This window comes from Lycium barbarum, chromosome 7 (genome assembly GCF_019175385.1).
Source record: "Lycium barbarum isolate Lr01 chromosome 7, ASM1917538v2, whole genome shotgun sequence".
NCBI lineage: Eukaryota > Viridiplantae > Streptophyta > Magnoliopsida > Solanales > Solanaceae > Lycium > Lycium barbarum.
In genome coordinates, this window is record NC_083343.1 from 89139164 (window position 1) to 89159520 (window position 20357).

Consider the following 20357-nt stretch of genomic DNA (forward strand, 5'->3'; position numbering starts at 1 on the left):
TAATTAATTCAATGATAGAGTTCGCCTACCGAGGCAGAAAAGGTAGGTGCCCGCGCGGCCCTAGAATGGGTCATGACATGTTTATGCCGAAGGCGTAATAATATCTCCGGTTGTCTTCGGAGACTTTAATAATAAAAAGAGGCCTCCAGCTATCTTCCGATAGTCGATGATAAATGATATCTGTAAAATTTAAGGTAAAGTCATTAAAGTAAGTAAAGTGAATGATAAAGTAATTGATAAAGTAGAGAGTAAAGTAAGTGCGTAGCCATTTGGCTTATGCATATGAGGTTGTATAGCCAAATAATGTCTCCAGTTGTCTTCAGGGACTTGACAATAATGATGTCTCTAGTTGTTTTCGGGGACTCGATGGTAAATGATGTCTGTAAATTCAAGGTAAAGTCGTTAAAGTTGGTAAAGTGAATCATAAATTAATTGATAAAGTAGAGAGTGTGTAGCCATTCGGCTTATGCAGATGAAGCCGTATAGCCAAATGTTGCTTCTAGTTTCCTTCGGGGACTTGATGATGATTCCTGTAAAGTTCAGAGTAAAGTCCTCAATACATTCATAAAGTATACTATTCGATGGCGAACGAACCCGACATGTTTTATTTGAGGGCAAATGACCCAATATATCATATATTAGGGTAGATAGACCCAATATGTCCTATTTTAGGGTGGACTAACCCGAAATGTCTTATTTTAGGGTGGACAAACCAGATATATCCTATTTTAGGGTGGATGGACCCGAAATGTCCTATTTCAGGGTGGATGAACCCGATATGTCCTATTTTAGGTGGACGAACCCAAATATCCTATTGAAGGCGGGTGAGCCTAAATGTCTTACTAATGGCGAACGAGCCTAACTTCTACAGTTGTCCTCAGAGTGTGACGATGATTTTTGCAAAATTTCAGGTAAAGTCATTAAAGTAGTTAAAATGAATAACGACAGTAAATAATAAAGTGGAGATTAATGTAAGAGTCAAGCCGTTCGGCTAATGATGTTGACAAGATCGTGACAGGCCAAATTAATGACGTCTTCGATCTTCGACATGTAATCTTGATGTTAATTCACCTTCGATCTTGACAACATGCAAAATAGGTGTACTTGTTAATAAAATCATAAAGTTGTTATGATAAGAAATAAAATTAAAGATAAAGTTAGAAATAAAGCCGTTTGGCTTTTAAGGAGAGGCCACAGCGAGCCAAATGACGCTTTTCGGCCATGATTGATAGACTTGACTATTGATCTCGCGGTCTTTTTATTCTTGTACTCAAAGACGAATTCTTAGTTTGGAAGAGGGGAGTTAATTCGTGTTGACTCGAAGCTTAACGTTGTTGATGCTCCGTTCATCCTGTTTCTTCAGACCTTGTGATCTCCGTTTAAGTCTTGGTAAACGAATATTAGTGAGTGTTTTTAAGAAAATATAATCATTTGAAAGATATGTATGTAAGTACATGTATATAGCGGAAAGATATGTATATAAATATATGTATATAGGTTGTTATTTCTGCCAACATTTAGATTGTGAAACTTTTCGAAACAAATTGAAACATCCTTTACCTGCATACTTCTTGTCTTGTCCGAACCTTGGCAGCGTCCAATTATTTCTTGTCTACGTCTTTCCAAAAATTGCCCCAGTTTTGGATTCAGGAGGGTACACTAAACTTATGTTGTGGTGTGACCGAACCTTATATAGGTTGCGTATGTATCTTGTTGTACAAGAATCAAGTCAGGACGTGTTCAAATTACATTAAAAAAATTGTTTGGGATTTCTTCTAATAAAGGGACCAAACCCGGTGTGGATTGCCTACGTATCCCACCAAAGGGATCAGTACAACATAGTTCGTAACATAAATAGGAAGGTTACAAGCTAACTGATCTAATTTAACGTCGTCCTTTGATTTCTTCTTTAATTGATATCCTTCATACTTGTGTCATTATCCATCGGCTATTTCAATTACTTCCAAGTGGAATCATGTCTTGTCCTCAAATTTCTCAGTTGTTCTCTCAAGATGTATGTTGTCTTCCTTTTCTTAATAATCTTGTTTGGTACTCATTCGTTGCATTATGTGTCACAATCATAAAATTGGCAGATTTGATAATTTATATACTAAATAAATTAGATGATAATAAATAATAGAAAGTTAAGAAAAATAGTAAATGCATTCATAGGTTTTGCAATTAAGCATTCAAAAGATGAGGCAAAACAACATACAGTTAGGTACGATTTAGGCCTCAGTTTTTTTGGGGAATCATGCTATTTCAAGAGTTCATTGCATGATCAATCTACCAAGACTCCTGCGAACCAGGGATAGAGTACAAGTCCAATTCTTCAAAGTCTCTCTTGGTTCGGCACCCCAGATGGTCGGTGTTATGAGTAGTTGTAGAAGTAACGTCCATTGCTTGGACTATTTTCACAGGAGCAACAAAGGTTGATGACGTGCCCTTTCCCACATTTTCAGTTGACACTATGATCCTTTCGTATCACAATCTTCCTCTACAACTATCATGTTCACATTAGCTTTCTCGTGGTTAGGTAGAAGGTTGTCGTTTACAGTAGGTTGAGCTCCAGTAAGTTAGATTGCTCCTTCCTTGATTAAGGCTTCAATCTTGTTTTTGAGACCATAGCAATCTTCGGTATCATGCCCAACAATTCCAAAATGATATGCACAACGTTTGGAACCATCAAACCATCTTGGAATAGAATCGGGAATTTTCCCTTCAATTGGTTGTATCATACCAACTACTTTCAGTCTTTCAAATAATTGGGCAAAAGGTCCTGCAAATCGGGTGTAATTGCGGGTGTTCCTGATTTCAGGATTTGGACGGGTTCCTAGTGCAACATGTGGAGATTTTGGTACGTCGAAGCTTGAACAGGTTGGGATAGACGTGGGTTTTGGTAGGCAGGGGCTGGAGGTTAGTCGTTGTTTACTTGGACGTTGCAGACAGGGTGAGGAGTTGGTGGAGCTTGGTAAGGCTCAGCATATTGGTAAGGGTAAAAAGGTTGATGTGGATGATTAAGGTGTGGAAGAGCTTGGCTTGTCTTGCATCCTTGGATATTCATGACAACAGCTACATCTTCTTTCTTCTTTTTGTTTCCGTTGACGGAACCAAATTGAATAGCTTGTCTTGCAGCTTGCGAGGCTGTGAGATCCTGAATTTTTCCTGGTTTGATTCCTTCTTATGAGGCTTCTCCCATTCTGACAACTTCTGTGAACTTTTGTCCTATCATGCTTATCATGTTCTCATAGTATATGGTGCTATCCTGGTATTCAATGAAGGTAGCGGTCGTTTCTCTATCACTCCTCCGGGGTTGAACCTTGGCTACTTCTGACCTCCATCGTAGCGCGTACTCGCGGAATGTCTCACTTGACTTCTTGGTTACCTTAGTCATGTAGACTCTATCTGGTGTGATGTCGGTATTAAAATTGAATCGATCTATGAAGTCTTGTGCCATATCAATCTAACCATGCCATTTACGAACATCTTGTTGCGTATACCAAGTAAGAGCCTCACCAGATAAGCTTCTTATGAATAGCTTCATCCTTATATTCTGATCTCTACCTACTCCAACCAGTTTGTCACAATAATCCCTTAGATGTGTATGAGGGTCGCCCGTTCCATTGAATGTATCAAATTTTGATGGCTTTTACCCTATGGGCAAATCAACGTCAGGATGAATACACTGATATTCCTATTTTATGCTTTTGCCTTCCCTAGCAGTTTGAAGATTTCTCATTGCTTCATTAAGATTACGTATCTCTTTTGCCAACACATCATCTGCCCTTGCTTTTGCATCCTTTTCCATTTCCTCATATTAATCCACCTCGAGTTGGAACCTAACCGTCATTGGGTTAGTAAAGGCTTGTGATTTCGCTGCATATACCCGAGGAACATATTGTGCGTTAGAAGTTACAAAATGTGGCCCTTGTATTTGCTGGGTTGGATAAGTTTGGAGGGTAGGAGTGTTTTGGATTGGAGGTGGTGTGTTACTAGTGGTATTGATAGGTGGTTGGTTTGGTGGGTTTAGAGGAGTAATTATAGTTGGTGGATTAGTGTTAGCGGATAAAAGAATGTAAAGATTGTGAAATAGCGATTGACTTCGTAGGTTAACAGGTGGTGGATTAGGAGTGGCCTAGGTAGTGTAGGTATGTGGTTGACTTTGTGGAGGAGTATAGATGGGTGATGGATTTGGTGGATTTGCGGGGGTGATTGGAGGTAAGTTGTCATTGGTAGGAGCATGACTTTATGGAGGGAAATGTTCAGGAATTGGTGATTCAAGTGATGGAAAACGAGGTGGGTTTGGTGCGACATTTTTAGGTTCAGGAGGTGGACTTTGGGGTGTGCTGGACAAATTGGTCAAGTCCCAAACCCGATTCAATTCTCTACGTAGATCCTCAATCTCTTGAGTTAAGCGGGCGATGCGTTCATCATGTTGAATATTAGTTCTATGTTCAAAAGTCTCGGGAGGATCACTAGGGATCACGATGTTTTCCAAGCCAGTTGAAATAGATGCGGCTGGATTAGACATAGTAGTTTTTCTTCCTTGAACAGACCAACTACGTCGAGGTGATGCTGATGTCTTTGATCTTGTGAAGTAAGGATGGTCGGCCAGTTTGAATGTCAACACGAATCAACTCTTTTGGGAGTAATAAAAAATAAAAAGAAAGAAACGTAAAATGCAAATGATGTTAGTCTCATATTAAAATATCTAAGTAAAGTCATGATCACATAGAGTCAAATAAGTAATATAGCAAATAATTCATCAAATAGAGATAAATAAGTTGTCAAGCAACATGTAAACAAGTATATCAAACAACAATAACGCGTCCTAATATGCATGTGACCTGTTTGGGCCAAAGGTAGGCCTAATGTTTATTTGAAGGGTAAAATGTGCTATAATACGTCATCCCATTACTCTTGGCTAATTAAAAAAAAATTCTATTTCCCAAAAAATAAAGTACAAATGTGGTGTAATATTTATTACATATCACATGAATACAACATAAAGCACTACCTAATCTAAATAAAGTAAATACAATTTTGTCGTGTCTAAACTTCTTAGGTCCATTTTGAGATGACCTAGGTTCTCGTTCATTGTTGATTTCAGCGTACTCCAATGTAAAGTCTTCATACTTGTCATAGAAAGGTTAGTCATTCCCTCCGCAACTAAAGTTTAATTAGTTAGAGCAGATGGTCAATATTTAGTCACAATTTTCCTTCACACATGCTCATAAAGTATGATTAGCGTCACTTGTGGTCGTGGACCCACTTGGACATTTGGATAAATTCATCTAATGGGCTTAATACACCGAGGGTATTAAACCTCTTAGGTCATGAAATGTATGCTCCTAATAAAGGGTGTTGGTTTAGCTCTACTCTAGGTTGACTAATAGTGGATTCACTTGATGCAAGGTTCCAGAGTGGACAACTTGAGTGAGAAGGATACGTGGTCACACGGAAAATTTGGACACCACACGCATATGCCAACTCTCCTAAAATTTGAGATTTTCAAAGAAATTTGCGAGTGCGCAAATCACACCTCACGCGTACGTGTGACAGTGACAATTTCTAGAAATGGAGAAAAATGATACAGGATGACAGTTTAAATCAAAATAGTAACACAAAAACAATTTATGTCAAACAAACAGTTAATAGCATGTAAAAATTGGTAAAAACAAGTAAAGTAATTAAAACAAACACACAAAGCCTAATTTCACTAAGTCCGTTATGGTTAGAACCTAAGTATTCCCCAGTGGAGTCGCCAAGCTGTTATACGCCATTTTAGAGAAAAATCTCCCAAAACCCTCCTTCAAATTCCATTTCTATGGGATTGGAAAGGGAAAGGGAACGTCTAAGATGATTGTGATTAAAGAGAAGTAAAGGATTAGACAAGGTTTTACCTCCAAGATTTCCTTCAATTTGTCTCCAAGAAACTGCTTTCCCAAGCCCGAATATCGAGATATGAAATAATGAAAGTCTAAGACTCATTTAAAACTCATTAATTGAATAGTCACTGCCCGTCACCGCTGTAGCGGTAATGGACCGCCCCAGCGGTGCCTCCCCAGCGGTCAAGCCAAAATGGCTGGGACCGCTTCAGCGGCAGAGCTACCATCCCGGCCGTGCCGCTTCTGCGGTGCTGGTGCTGCCAAAGCGGGCACCATGTCACACCCTAGCAATAGTAGGGCATGACGGGCACCCGACTCTCATCAGAGTCGAGTGAACCCTTAAACATTCGCTCTATCAAAACCTGTCATTTCAAAAACTTTTAAAAACATGAAACTTTTTCACATAGAGATCATTATCTTTATAATGATTATGAAAACTTTCAATCAATTAAGTACTTTAAACCAATTGAAATCATCTATAATACATGCTCTTTTAAAATCTACAAATAATTCGCCTGACATCGTTTTGTCGACATCTCGACAAACATACCACAGGACACTGTCTGCAGACGTCTCTAAGAAGTGAACTAAACATTATGAGTCAGGACAAGGCCCCAACATACCCATAATCATGCATATCTAGACATGACTCAGCACAGCTCCAGGATGAGGTGGAACTTGCCAATCCCAGCAGATGTCAGAGCATCCTAGTTGTATACTCAACCTGCCAAACAATCTAGGGCTGCGGGCATGAACGCAGCGTCCCCAGGCAAAAGGACGTCAGTATGGACAATGTACAGAGTATGTAAGGTGGTAACAAATCATAACTATAACTTGATTTAGGAGAGAAGAAATCACAATCAAACTCAATACCTGCAGCCTTCGCTGGAAGAAACATAAATGTATACACGAGGTCTCAAAACAATATTTAAGTAAATAATGCAATCCAACAAACATTCTTTAAGTAAATAATGCAATCTAACACACATTCTTTATGTAAATGATGCAATCTAACACGCGTGCCACTTCCGACATGTTAACAAAATAGTCCCTTCGGACGGCCGCTTCCGGCATAGTAATGATGGCCCCTTCGGGCAGCCAATTCCGTCTTAATAACAATGATGGCCCCTTCGGGCAGCCGCTTCCGGCTTAATAATAATGATGGCCCCTTCGGGCAGCCGCTTCCGGCTTAATAATAATGATGGCCCCTTCGGGCAGCCGCTTCCGGCTTAATAATGATGATGGCCCCTTCCGGCTGGTTTTGCAAGTCTAAATAGTAAATCTCGCACCCCCTTCGGAGTGGTTTTGAAAGTCTAAATAGTAAAATCTCGCACCCCATTCGGAGTGGTTTTGAAAGTCTAACTTTATGTTTCCTTTAGTATAAAACCAATTTCCTCGAAATCATTAGTAAAACCATACGCATATAAATAAGTTTTTAGGACTCAATAGGTAAGTACACTAATCGACACTTGAAGGATCATAAACACATCTCGAGTCAATCCGAGTTAGCATAAGAAAGTTATGGACGTTATTCATTACAGAAACCTTTATGAACGTTTCAAAGCAATCCGAGTTAGCATATGAAAGTTAAGGGCATCAATCCTTATAGGACCCTTTTAGAAACAGAAACTTTTTATGCTTTGCTCGTCATTCCATCATCCAATAAGCTCGACCATACTAAGCATGCTCATATGAAGAAGCGAATAAGAATCATAAAAAAGCTCGGAATTAAAGAATAGAGTTACCCCAAGGTGCCTGTCATATCTTACTTAGCTCTAGGACATGCCAACGAAAGAAAGGGTAAGCCTTACATACCTGTTCAACCTCCTATTAGCTACGCTTATTCGTCCAAGCTCGTAAATCTACATTCGAGAGGATTAGCACTACATTAGTCTCCATATCACACGCTTATTCCGAGTTTCAAATTTTTACTATTCTATATTCTGCCGAAAATCGGGCAGCATCTCCCCTGTTTATATGCCTTGCCCGAATTTTCAATTCAACAAGCAACAACACAATCACAATACCAACATTAATAATAATACTTCCAACTCCAAAATATTCCATAGGACAGCCCACGCGCTGTTTTCCAACTTTCAAAAATAATCAACTCAGTATACAATCATTTAATCACGCTTTCGTTGTAAATAAACCGGTATTAACACAAATAGAAAAAGATTCATACCTTTATCCCTTTAATATTGCTTTATCTTCACTTTTCCACGCTAAGTTTAGGCCACCACACGCCGCTATATGATTTTGCAACGAAAACTATACGCTACTCGGACTGGAATTTGAAAATTATACCTGGTTTAGGCTAAAAGTCGGTGTGGAATTGTTAGGGAACTTTCCAGAGAATTGGGGTGTTTTTGGGTGGGTTTGGCTGAAAAATGGGGGGTTTACCCCTTTATATAAGGTTCTGGGTTCTGCCCAGAACCGACATAAAATCCTTCTGCGCGTTCGCGCCCCCTTTGGGCGCGTTCGCGCAGAGTTAAACTTTCTGACTAGACCTTCGTTCAGTAAAAAGGTCATAACTCTTGATCCCGATATCGTGTGAGGGAGCACGACCTATGGTTGGAAAGCTATTTCAATTATCTACAACTTTTATTTCTGGGAGTTTTCCCAAAGTCCAAATTTATAATGCCGTGTTTTCCCCTCCAAATAAGATCATCCGAAAACGTTTCCTTAAATCGTCCTTTTGGAGGGCTTATGTCCATATTTGGCTTATGGGTCCTTCTTAGGACTTGCTCAATTTCACATGTACTACCCATCTATCTCTTCATATGTCTTTTATAAAATCCCGACATGTGGGCCCCACCTTAACTTATGGTTACGAGGGCTATTATCAGGTAACTTGTTAAGTGATTTATTCCATACGATCTCCAAATGTCACATGAATATTCTTATACGAAGATAATACAATCTCCATCCCTAATTCTTGTATAACTCTGCTCTCCCTTGAGCTCATACTAAGCCGCCGACATTCTTGGTGACGCAAACTTTCCGGGGTGTAACACACCAGACACAAAAAACTTGGCCTAATATTTCCCTTCGATCCGATTTTTTGACTAACTCCCGAGGCAATCTGCTCACATACCAGATACCTAGTCCCACATAAAAACGTGCTACGAACGCGTCTGTGGCCTCAAAATTCCCAACAGAGGTTTCATTGATCGAGTCAACCACCGATGGCTTAATTTCCATTTCCCATCCAATGTCCCGAAATGCATCCGAATGTATTGGGAACCAAATCAAACGTACACACACGTTCTAAATGACTATTCGGACCTCTCGAAATTGATGAAATTCCGAAAGAGGTTCGTTGGCCCAAAAGTTAACTTCGGGTTAACCACTTTCACTTTGAAGCCTATATTTTCACCAAAGTTACCCGGATCCAGTCTAAACACCTCGACAAGCATGTCAACGGTCCCCTCGGGTCAAAAGGGAGCTAATCAATGCTCGGGAGCGGGCGAAAGTGCCAAAAGAACTACAACGACCAAACGGGTCATTACATCATATACCAACTGAACCGTTGCTCGTCCTCGAGCAAACAAAAGAAGGAAAGTAGGAAAATACCTAAATTAGTGAACAACTGGGGATATCGGCTACGCATATAAGACTCAGTCTCCCAAGTAGCCTCTTCCACAGGACGGTGCTTCCATTGCATTTTCACAGAAGCAATCTCCTTGGAACTCAACTTTTGAAGCTGCCTATCCAAGATCGAGATAGGCTCTTCCTCATAAGTCAAATTCTCATCAAGCAATATAGAATCCCAACGGATAATGTAGGTACCGTCGGCATGGTATCTCTTCAGCATTGAAACATAGAAAACCGGGTGAACTCCCGCCAAGCCTGGCGGCAATGCTAACTCATAAGCTACATCACCTATAAAATCCACGATCTCAAATGGTCTAATGTATCTAGGGCTCAACTTGCCCCTCTTACCAAACCTCATAACACTCTTCATGGGTGAAACCTTCAATAGAACTTGATCACCAATAGCAAACTTCAAATCCCGAACCTTCCGGTCCGCATACATCTTCTGCCGGCTCTGAGCAGCCACGAGTTTGGCCTGAATAACTCTCACTCTATCAAGGGACTCTCTCAATATATTTGTTCTCCCAGGTCGAGCCTCGAACTCATCGAACCAACCAATCGAAGATCTACACCTCCTACCATATAAGGCCTCAAAAGGTACCATACCAATACTCGAATGATAACCGTTGTTGTATGCAAACTCCACCAAGGGCAAGTACTGATCCAAATGACCACCTAAGTCAATAACACACGCTCTCAACATGTCCTCGGGTACCCGAATGGTCCGCTCGGACTGGCCATCGTCTGGGGATAGAAAGTTGTACTAAAGTCCAATCGGGTACCCAACTCATCATGAAATGCCCTCCAAAATCGGGAAGTGAAGATAGTACCCCGATCAGATACAAAAGAAATAGGGATCCCACATAATCTCACAATATCCTGAATGTACATCTTGGCTAACTTCTCCGCAGTATAAGAAACCTAAACCAGAACAAAGTGAGCGGACTTAGTCAATCGATCCACTATCACCCAAATAGAATCAAACCTGCCAAGGGTCTTCGGAAGACCCGTGACAAAATCCATGGTAATCCTCTCCCACTTCCACTTGGAAATGAGCATTTTCTGAAACACCCTACCGGGTCGCTAGTGCTCCTATTTTACCTGTTGACAATTTCCACACTTAGCCACAAAATCAACTATATTCCTCTTCATACGGTGCCACCAATAGTGTTGTCTCAAGTCACGGTACATTTTATTCACTCTCGGATGAATAGAACAACGAGAGTTGTGGGCCTCAGATAAGATCAACTGAATCAGGTCACCAACACGAGGAACGCATATGCGTCCTTTAATCCTCAAAATCAATCACGGCCTCCTTGGCCTCAGCCCTCGACACCCTATCTTGGATCTTGCTCAACTGAGAATCCTTAAACTGATGAGCCTTGAATCGATCCAATAACGATTATCTCGCCTCTATACAAGCCAAAATCCTGCCCGGGGTTGAGATGTCAAGACGGACGAAACTGTTGGCCAGAGTCTGAACCTCCATGGCCAACGGACGCTCGAAAACAACCAATCGAGCTAAACTCCCCATACTCACTGCCTTGCGACTCAAGGCATCAACCACCACATTGGATTTACCAGGGTGATACAGAATAAAGATGTCATAATCCTTCAAGAGTTCCATCCATCGGCGCTGCCTGGAATTAAGATCTCTCTGGGTAAACACATGCTGAAGGCTACGGTGATCGGTAAAAACCTCACAATGGACACCGTACAAGTAATGCCTCCAAATCTTCAAGGCGAAGACTACAGCCAACAGCTCCAAATCATGGGTAGGGTAATTCTTCTTATGGACCTTCAACTGACGGGAAGCATAAGCTATCACTCTAGCCTCTTGCATCAACACCGCACCCAAACCAATACGGGAAGCATCGCAATAGACCGCGAAGTCCTTGACCTCCACATGTAAGGCTAGGATCGGGGTTGTGGTCAAAAGAAGCTTGAGCTTTTGAAAGCCCTCTTCACAATCATCCATCCACTGGAAGGGAACATCATTCTGAGTCAATCTGGTTAATGACAAAGCGATGGCAGCAAAACCCTTCACAAAGTGATGATAATAACTAGCCGAACCCACAAAACTACGAATCTCGATAACAGTAGTGGGCCTCACCCAACCCCTCACAACCTCAATCTTCTGTGGGTCAACCATAATTCCCTCTTTGGACACCACATGACCCAAGAATGCCACAGACTCTAACCAGAACTCACACTTAGAAAATTTTGCGAATAGGCTATGTTTCTTCAACAACCCAAGGACGGTACGAAGATGGCTCTCATGCTCCACTCTACTCTTGGAATACACCAAGATTTCATCAATAAACACAATCACAAAAGAAATAAGAAACAGCCTAAAGATGCCATTCATCAAGGTCATAAATGCAGCTGGGGCATTGGTAAGCCCGAAAGACATCACTAGAAACTCATAGCGGCTATATGTCGTCTGAAATGTTGTCTTCGAAATATCTTCCACCCTACTCTTCAACTAGTGATAGCCGGAACGCAAATCAATCTTAAAAAAACCGAAGCACCCTGAAGCTGGTCAAATAGATCATCAATACGAGGCATAGGGCAATTGTTCTGAATAGTGACCTTGTTCAACTTGCGATAATCAATGCACATCCTCATGGTCCCATCTTTCTTCTTCCCAAATAACACTGGAGCACCCCAAGGGGAGACGCTAGGTCTAATGAACCCCTTGCTCAATAAATCCTGCAATTGTTCCTTAAGTTCTCTCAACTCGGCTGGTGCCATCCGATATGGTGGGATGGAAATAGGACGAGTACCTGAGTCCATGTCGATACAGAAATCAATGTCACGATCGGGTGGCATACCTGGCAAATCTGACGAAAATACCTCCGCGAACTCGCACACAATAGGAATAGACTCAAGGGATAGACATGCAACAGTTGTATCACGAACATGCGCCAAATACGCTAAACACCCCTTACTTACTAATTTCTTCGCCCGAAGGAAGAAAATCTTCTTCGGAGCGGGACTAGGAGTACCTCTCCACTCAAGCCTAGGGATGCCTGACATGGCTAAAGTGATTGTTTGGGCGTGACAGTCCAAGATCGCATGATAAAGAGAAAGTCAGGACATATCCAATATTATATCAAAGTCCACCATATCTAGAATCATCAAATCTACCCGGGTGTCATACCCCATAAAAGTAACTAAACAAGACTGGTAGACTCGATCAACAACCCCAGAATCTCCGATTGGAGTAGACACATGGACAAGTATATCTATGCTATCACAAGGTAAATCCCAAACAACAACATGAAATACAGATACATGCGAATAAGTGGATCCAGGATCAAATAACACAGATGCTGCTTTATGACAGACAGAAATGGTACCTGAGATCATAGCATTTGAGGCCTCTGCCTCGGGCCTACCAGAAAATGAGTAACAATGGGCTCCACCATGCCCAGTCTGGGATCCCCTTCTCAAACTCTGAGTACCACCTCTAGCTGGCAGGGACCCACATCTAGAACCATGGGAAGTAACGCGACCTGACTGAGCACCGCTTCTCTGAGAAGTCCCTCCTCGACTATCGGATGATACAGGAGTCCTCGACGGCTAATAATCTCGCCTAGGCCAGGGACATCTCTTGGCAATATGCCCAACCTCCCCACAAGAGAAACCGGTAAGAGGAGTCGAGTGCTGGAACACGAAAACTGAAGACCCAAATGAAGCAATCCTACCCACTGAAGGAGCTCTCTATCTAGGTGGCTCCCTAGAGGAAGTCGATAATGCTGAATGCACGGATGACCGGAATAGGGCTGAGGTGGCCTTGAAAACATACCGGCGCCCCTCGTACTAGAACCCCCAAAGCAGCCAGTCTGACGTGGCCTTTTGTCACCACCACTAAAAGCACGGGCCTTGGCACCCTCAACCATCGAAGCATGCTCAATAATGGAATGGAAGGAAGCCCCCATAAACTCTATCTGAAGGCAAGGAATTTGTAGAGAGCCCACTAGTCCTCCAACAAAGCGCCTGATCCTATCTGCCTCGGTAGGAATCAACGGAGTAGAGTATCGTGCCAAATAGAGGAAACGGGTCACATAAGACTCCAAGGACATTCCCCTTTGCTCAAGGTGCAAAAACAGCTCCCTACGAGCCTCTCTCAAAGAATGGGACACATACTTCTCAAGGAAGACCCGGTAGAACTGAGTCCAAGTCAAAGGGCGAGAACCCTCAGGTCTGCACGCCACGAAATACCTCCACGACGTCTTCGCGTCGCCGCGAAATTGGTAGGAAACGTAATCAATGCTGTGGGTCTCCACTATCCCCATACAATGCAACAACTCATGCATATCAAGAATAAACTCATAGGCATCCTCACACGAAGTACCAAAGAACTTCGGGCTTTAAATTTCTGAACCTCCCCACCAGGTCTTGATCAGTAGCAGTCATAACGGCGCCATCGATGGGCCTACTATCCTCACCAGGGGCGTGTATAGTATCAATGCGGGGAGCCGTAGCTGCGGCGGGATGTGCTAGCCACGTGGGTCCCTGCTCAGGGGTCTGTACCCCAACCCTAGTCTGTGAACCCCAGCCGCGAGTAGTAACACCGGCCGCCGCCTGCTGGGCATCAAGATGAAGTAGGATCCTGGCCATAGTTTCATGCACGGCCTGGTCAAAAGTAACGTCAGGTTGTGTCCGTGCTGGGGTCACATCATCCTCTACGGTCTGGTCTCTACCCGGTTGGTACTCGGGCTCGGGAAATGGAGACCTCTCTCGTCGCTGGCCCACCGTCGGAGCTCTACCCCGGGCTGGGGCAGCCTTGTGGCCTTTCGCTCTGCCGCACCCTCTGTCTGTAACTTGCCCTCGGGTGCCAGCCGTAGCTGCGGGCTCCGGCACCTAACGTCGGGCCATAGAAGCTTGATTCCTTACCATCTGTGAGAGAAGAGATAAGAGTCAGATACTAATTTGGTCTTTCCAGATACCAATTTGAATAAAGTAGCACGATGGAAACAAAGATGGTTAGATTTTCTAAATGTCCCATAGCCTACCGCAGATAAGTACGAAGCTCATCGTACTGATCCGTGAGACTATACTATACATGCTCTTGCATTAAAGACCGGGTAACCTAGGGCTCTGATACCAACTTGTCACGACCCATTTTAGCCTAGGTCATGCGGGCACCTACCGAGGTGGGCACCTACCTTTTCCACCTCGGTAGGTGAACCCTTTACTCAACATTCACAGTCAATAAAATAATAGCTGAAGAAGTAAAATGACGTAAGTCTCACAATATGATATAATATAGATAAGTGCGGAAGTAAATGAATCCACCTAAGTATCTGGTCTGGTTATACAAGTGCATCTAAATCCGAATACTAAGGTCTGAATAATAATTCATAAAATGTCTGGAATCATGTCTTGAGTGAAAAGTAAGATATAAGCAGTAGAAGAGTCTTCGAGGTCAGCGGACACCATGCTCACCCTGGAAAACTCAAGTAGAAGTTGAGGAGTCGATCAGCCACGAGTCAGAGAAGTAGATCTGGCCTGATACTCTGCATTCATAAAAGAATGCAGCAAGTACAGGTCAGTACAAACAACAGTACTGGTAGGCAGCATAGGCCGACTAAGCATAGTTAACATAATTCAGAAAAATAACGCAGATAAACAAGTAAACCAATCACGCATGAAACACTATAATCGTAACCGAGTATCCGTCAACACCTATGTAAGTATCTAACCCTAATATAATAAGTCTGAGTATATCTAATCCTGAAACAATCACCAAAATAGAATCATCACAGTCCAATCATTAACAACACAATCGTCACGATACAGTCATCACGACATCTCACTGAAGTCATAATGCAATGCAATGAAATAATGGTATGAATATGATGCCATGCCATGCTATGCAAATGAGGTGTACATATGAACTCCGGAGGGAAATATTGACATCTCGGTAGCACAACCCAGCGTGACTCGTGAAGTCTAAGTGTCACCCGTCCAGAATCTTTACCAAACAGACAGACGGGACCTTGGCTAATTGCTCACAGGGGGAGTGTCACCGGCACCACCTTGGGGGACCCGCGGATCCCATGCACTAACAACGATTTCAGAATAACATCGGAATCGGCCATGCAACAACGATGTCCAAATATAACCATCGGACATCGACCTCCTCACAATCACTCAAAAGAGTTGTCAAATATCAGTGTCACAAATCAACGATTCTGGAATTGAACCTCTGACATTGGCCTCCTTAAAATCACTTAAGTAAAAGAGCTTATCAAGTGTCAATTTCATATAAACAACGATTCTGGAATGGATCTTCGGACATTGGCCTTTTTCACAATCACTTAAGTAAAAGAGTTTACCAAATATTAGTTTTGCTCAATCAACGATACCGGATCATCACCAGATATCCGTCATGCATGATAAATATGAGAGAATGCGTGCAATGCATATGTCAATCACCAACAGTCGAATTCAATATCACCAATACCACAATGTTTATGCCAACAATGTATCACATCACAATACCAACAGTGGGTATGCCAACATATATCAAGTACAAGTACCAAAAACGGGTATGTTAATCCTATTCCAAATCATGACAACAAGCAGAATTCTATATCTACCAACTACACATGGCATTAAGCCAACACAATTAAACAATCGACACGCATAACGGGATGGCTAGTCCCGATACACATCAGGGCCCAACCAAAGGCAATATACATCCTAACTCCACACCCGAAGGTTCACATGCTGTCTTCGACATTATAATCTAAATATGTGATTCACTATACGAAGTCTCACCAAACGTAAACCATAACCTACCTCGACTGCCGAACCATAACACCAACAAGTCACTCTATCGCCTTGCCCTTCCTCTGAAGCTTAGAACCAAAGTATTCTAAGCATAATCGAATTCTAAATTATAAATCATGGAGAATGATACTAATATTGCTATGACATCAGTTAGGTCCATTTTAACCCTAGAAATTAGGGAAACAGGCCCACAAGGGCAAAATGGGAAATTCGTGAGTAAAATTCCAAATTGAATCCTAGGTAATCATAACCCAATTATTAATTGAAGATTTATCTCAAAGAATTATCCCCAAATTTGATTCTAGTAAAAACCCCTAAATTTGGTATGAACCCTAATTCTCCAAATCCGAAATTCAATGTCAAAAGTGGAAGATGTGGGCTTACTAAGCTTAGATTCATCACATTTTACTATTAACATCATCAATTTATCAATTATAATATTAGAGAAAAATCTCCCAAAACCATTCTTCAAATTCCATTTATAAGGGATTGGAAAGGGAAGGGGAAAGTCTAAGATGATTGTGATTAAAGAGAAGTAAGGGATTAGACAAGGTTTTACCTCCAAGATTTCCTTCAATTTGTCTCCAAGAATAGCTTTCCCAAGCCCCAATATCGAGATATGAAATAATGAGGGTCTAAGACTCATTTAAGACTCATCAAATGAACAGTCACTGCCCGTCACCGTTGAAGCGGTAACTGGACCGCCCCAGCGGTCAAGCCAAAATGGCTGGGACCGCTTCAGCGGGAGGGTTACCGCACCAGCGGTGCCGCCAAAGCGGGCACCAGACACCAGAAACTTGACCTAATATTTTCTTCGATCCGATTTTTTGACTAACTCCCAAGGCCATCTGCTCGCATACCAGATACCTAGTCCCACATAAAAACGCGCTACGAACGCGCCTGTGGCCTCGAAATTCCCAACGGAGGTCTCGTTGACCGAGTCAACCACCGATGCCTTAATTCCCATTTCCCATCCAATGTCCCGAAATGCATCCAAATGCACTGGGAACCGAATCAAACGCACACACAAGTTCTAAATGACTATTCGGGCCTCTCGAAATTGACGGAATTTCAAAAAACGTTCATTTGCCTGAAAGTCAACTTCGGGTCAATCACTTTCACTTTTAAGCCTATATTTTCACCAAAGCTACCCGAATCCAGTCTAGATACCTCGGGAAGCGTGTCAACGGTCCCTTCGGGACAAAAGGGAGCTAATCAATGCTCGAGAGCAGGTGAAAGTGCCAAAAGAACCATAACAACCAAATGGGTCGTCACAATTAGTAAGCCCAAATGACATCACTAGAAACTCATAATCTCCATTTCTCGTCCGAAAAGTTGTCTTTGGAATATGCTTAGCCCTAATCTTCAGCTGATGGTAGCCTGAACATAAGTCAATCTTCGAGAACACTAAAGCACCCTGAAGCTGGTCAAATAAATCATCAATACGAGGCATAGGACACTTGTTCCGAATAGTAATCTTGTTCAGCTGCCGATAATCAATACCCATCCTCATAGATCTATCTTTCTTCTTCACAAACAACACATGAGCACCCCCAAGGGGAGACACTCGGTCTAATGAACCCCTTGCTCAATAAATCCTGCAATTTCTCCTTAAGCTCTCTCAACTCGGCAGGTGACATCTGATATGTTAGAATAGAAATGGGGCGAGTCCCCGTGTCCAAGTCAATACAAAAGCCAATATCGCAATCGGGTGGCATACCCGGCAGATCAGGCCGAAATACCTTCATGAACTCGCTCACAATGGGAATGGACTCAAGGGGTGGAGATGCAACAGTAGTGTCACGCACATGAGCTAAATAAGCTAAACACCCTTTGTTGACTAATTTCTTCTCCTGAAGGAAGGAAATAATCTTCTTCAGAGCAGGGCTAGGAGTACCACTCCACAAAAGTCTAGGAATGCCCGGCATGGCTAAAGTGACTATCTTGGCATGACAGTCCAAGATAGCATGATAATGAGAAAGCCAGGTCATACCCAAAATAATATCAAAATGCACCATATCAAGTATCATCAAATCTACGCTAGTGTCATAACCCATAAAAGTAACCAAACACGACCGATAAACTCGATCAACCACAATAGAATCTCCGACCGGAATACACATATGAATAGGTACAATTATGCTATCACAAGGAAAATCCCAATCAACGGCATAGCATGCAGACATACAAATAAGTAAATCCATGATCAAATAATACAGAAACAGTACCTGCAATGACAGCATCTGAGGCATCCGTCTCGCGTCTACTTGGGAACGAATAACACTGGACCCCACCACGTTCAGACTGTGATCCACCTCTCGAACTCCGGGACCCACCTCTAGAAACCTGCAAACCACCTCGGCCTGACTGAGGACCGCCTCGGCTACCTGAAGATAGCAGAGTCCTCTGGAACTGATGACCCTGCCTGGGTCATGGATACTTTCTAGCATAATGACCGGGTTCCCCACATGCAAAAAAAACCTTAGAGGGTGGAGACTGATATACTAAAGCTGAAGACCCAGTTGGAATAATTCTGTCTGCTGGTCGAGAGAATGAGCTCTCAGGAGCTCTCTACTTGGTGGCCTACTAGAGGAAGCCTGCAACGCTGAATGCACAGGGCTTCCGGAATAGAGCTCATATGGCCTAGAAGAATGACCGGCGGTCCTCGAGCTGGAACCATCATAACTCCCAAACTGTAGCTGCCTCTTTTCACTAACCCCTCTAAATGTGCGGGCCTTAGCAGCCTCGACTAAAGAAGCATACTCAATGATGGACTGGAAGGAAGCCTCTATGGCCTCAAGCTGAAGGCAAGGAATCTTAAGAGAACCACTGAGCCTACAAACAAAGCGTCGAATCCTGTCAGGCTCAGTAGGAATCAAGGGAGGTGAATAACGGGCCAAATGGAAGTAACGAGTAACATAGCCATCCACAGACAATCCCCTATGCTGCAGATGGAACTCATCCTTACGTCAATCTCTCAAAGCCCGGAGCACATACATCTCAAGGAAGGCCTGGTGAAACTATGTCCAAGTGAGGAGAACCCTCAGGTCTGCAAGCAATAAAATACCTCTACCAAGTCTCCGCGTCCCTACAAAACTGGTAGGACACATAATCAACTCCATGGGACTCAACAATCCCCATCCTATGTAACAACTCATGCACGTCCAAGATGAACTCATACGCATCCTCTCCAGAAGTACCAGAGAATCTCGGCGACACCAAGTTCCTAAACCTCCTAATTAGATCCTGATCAGTCTAGGTCTTAACAGGGCCCGCCATGGGTCTAAGATCATCTCTCGGGGATAGAACTGCATCCATCCGTGGAGCCATAGCAACAACAGTGTGTGCTACACTAGTCGGTCTCTGCTCAGGGGTCTGCGCCCCAAATCTAGTCTACGATCCTCCGCCCGGAGAAGTAACACCAGCAGTATCCTGTTGGGCATCCAAATGGAATAGAACACGAGCCATATTATCTTGCATTATCTGCTCTGAAGTGGCCTTAAGGTGTGCCCGTGTTGGACCCACATTATCTTCCGCAGCCTGGTCTCGAACCTACTCAACCTTAGGCTCTAGAGATTGAGATCTCTCACGCCGCTGACCTACCGCAGAAGCCCTGTCCCTGGCTAAGACAACCCCACGGCCTTTAGCTCGATTGTGTCCCCTAGCTGTTGCTCGACCCTTGCACCTGGTCTCGGGATATCGTAGCTCGAGTCCTCACCATATGTGAGAGAAGGGCTAAGAGTCAGATACCAAATCGATTGTTCCAGATACCAATTAGAATAAAGTAGCACGAAAGAAGGAAAGCAAGTGAAGTTTCGTAAATGTCCCATAGCCTCCCGTAGATAAGTATGGAGCTCATTGTACCAATCCACAAGACTCTACTAGACACGCTCTTATACTATAGATCGGATAACCTAGGGCTCTGATACTAACTTGTCAGGACTCAATTTCACTAAGTCGCGGAGGTACCTACCTTTCCCAACTCAGTAACCGAACCCTTATCCCAACAATTATGAAAACATGAATAAATAAATAAGCGGAAGAGATAGAATTACGTAAGTCTGACAT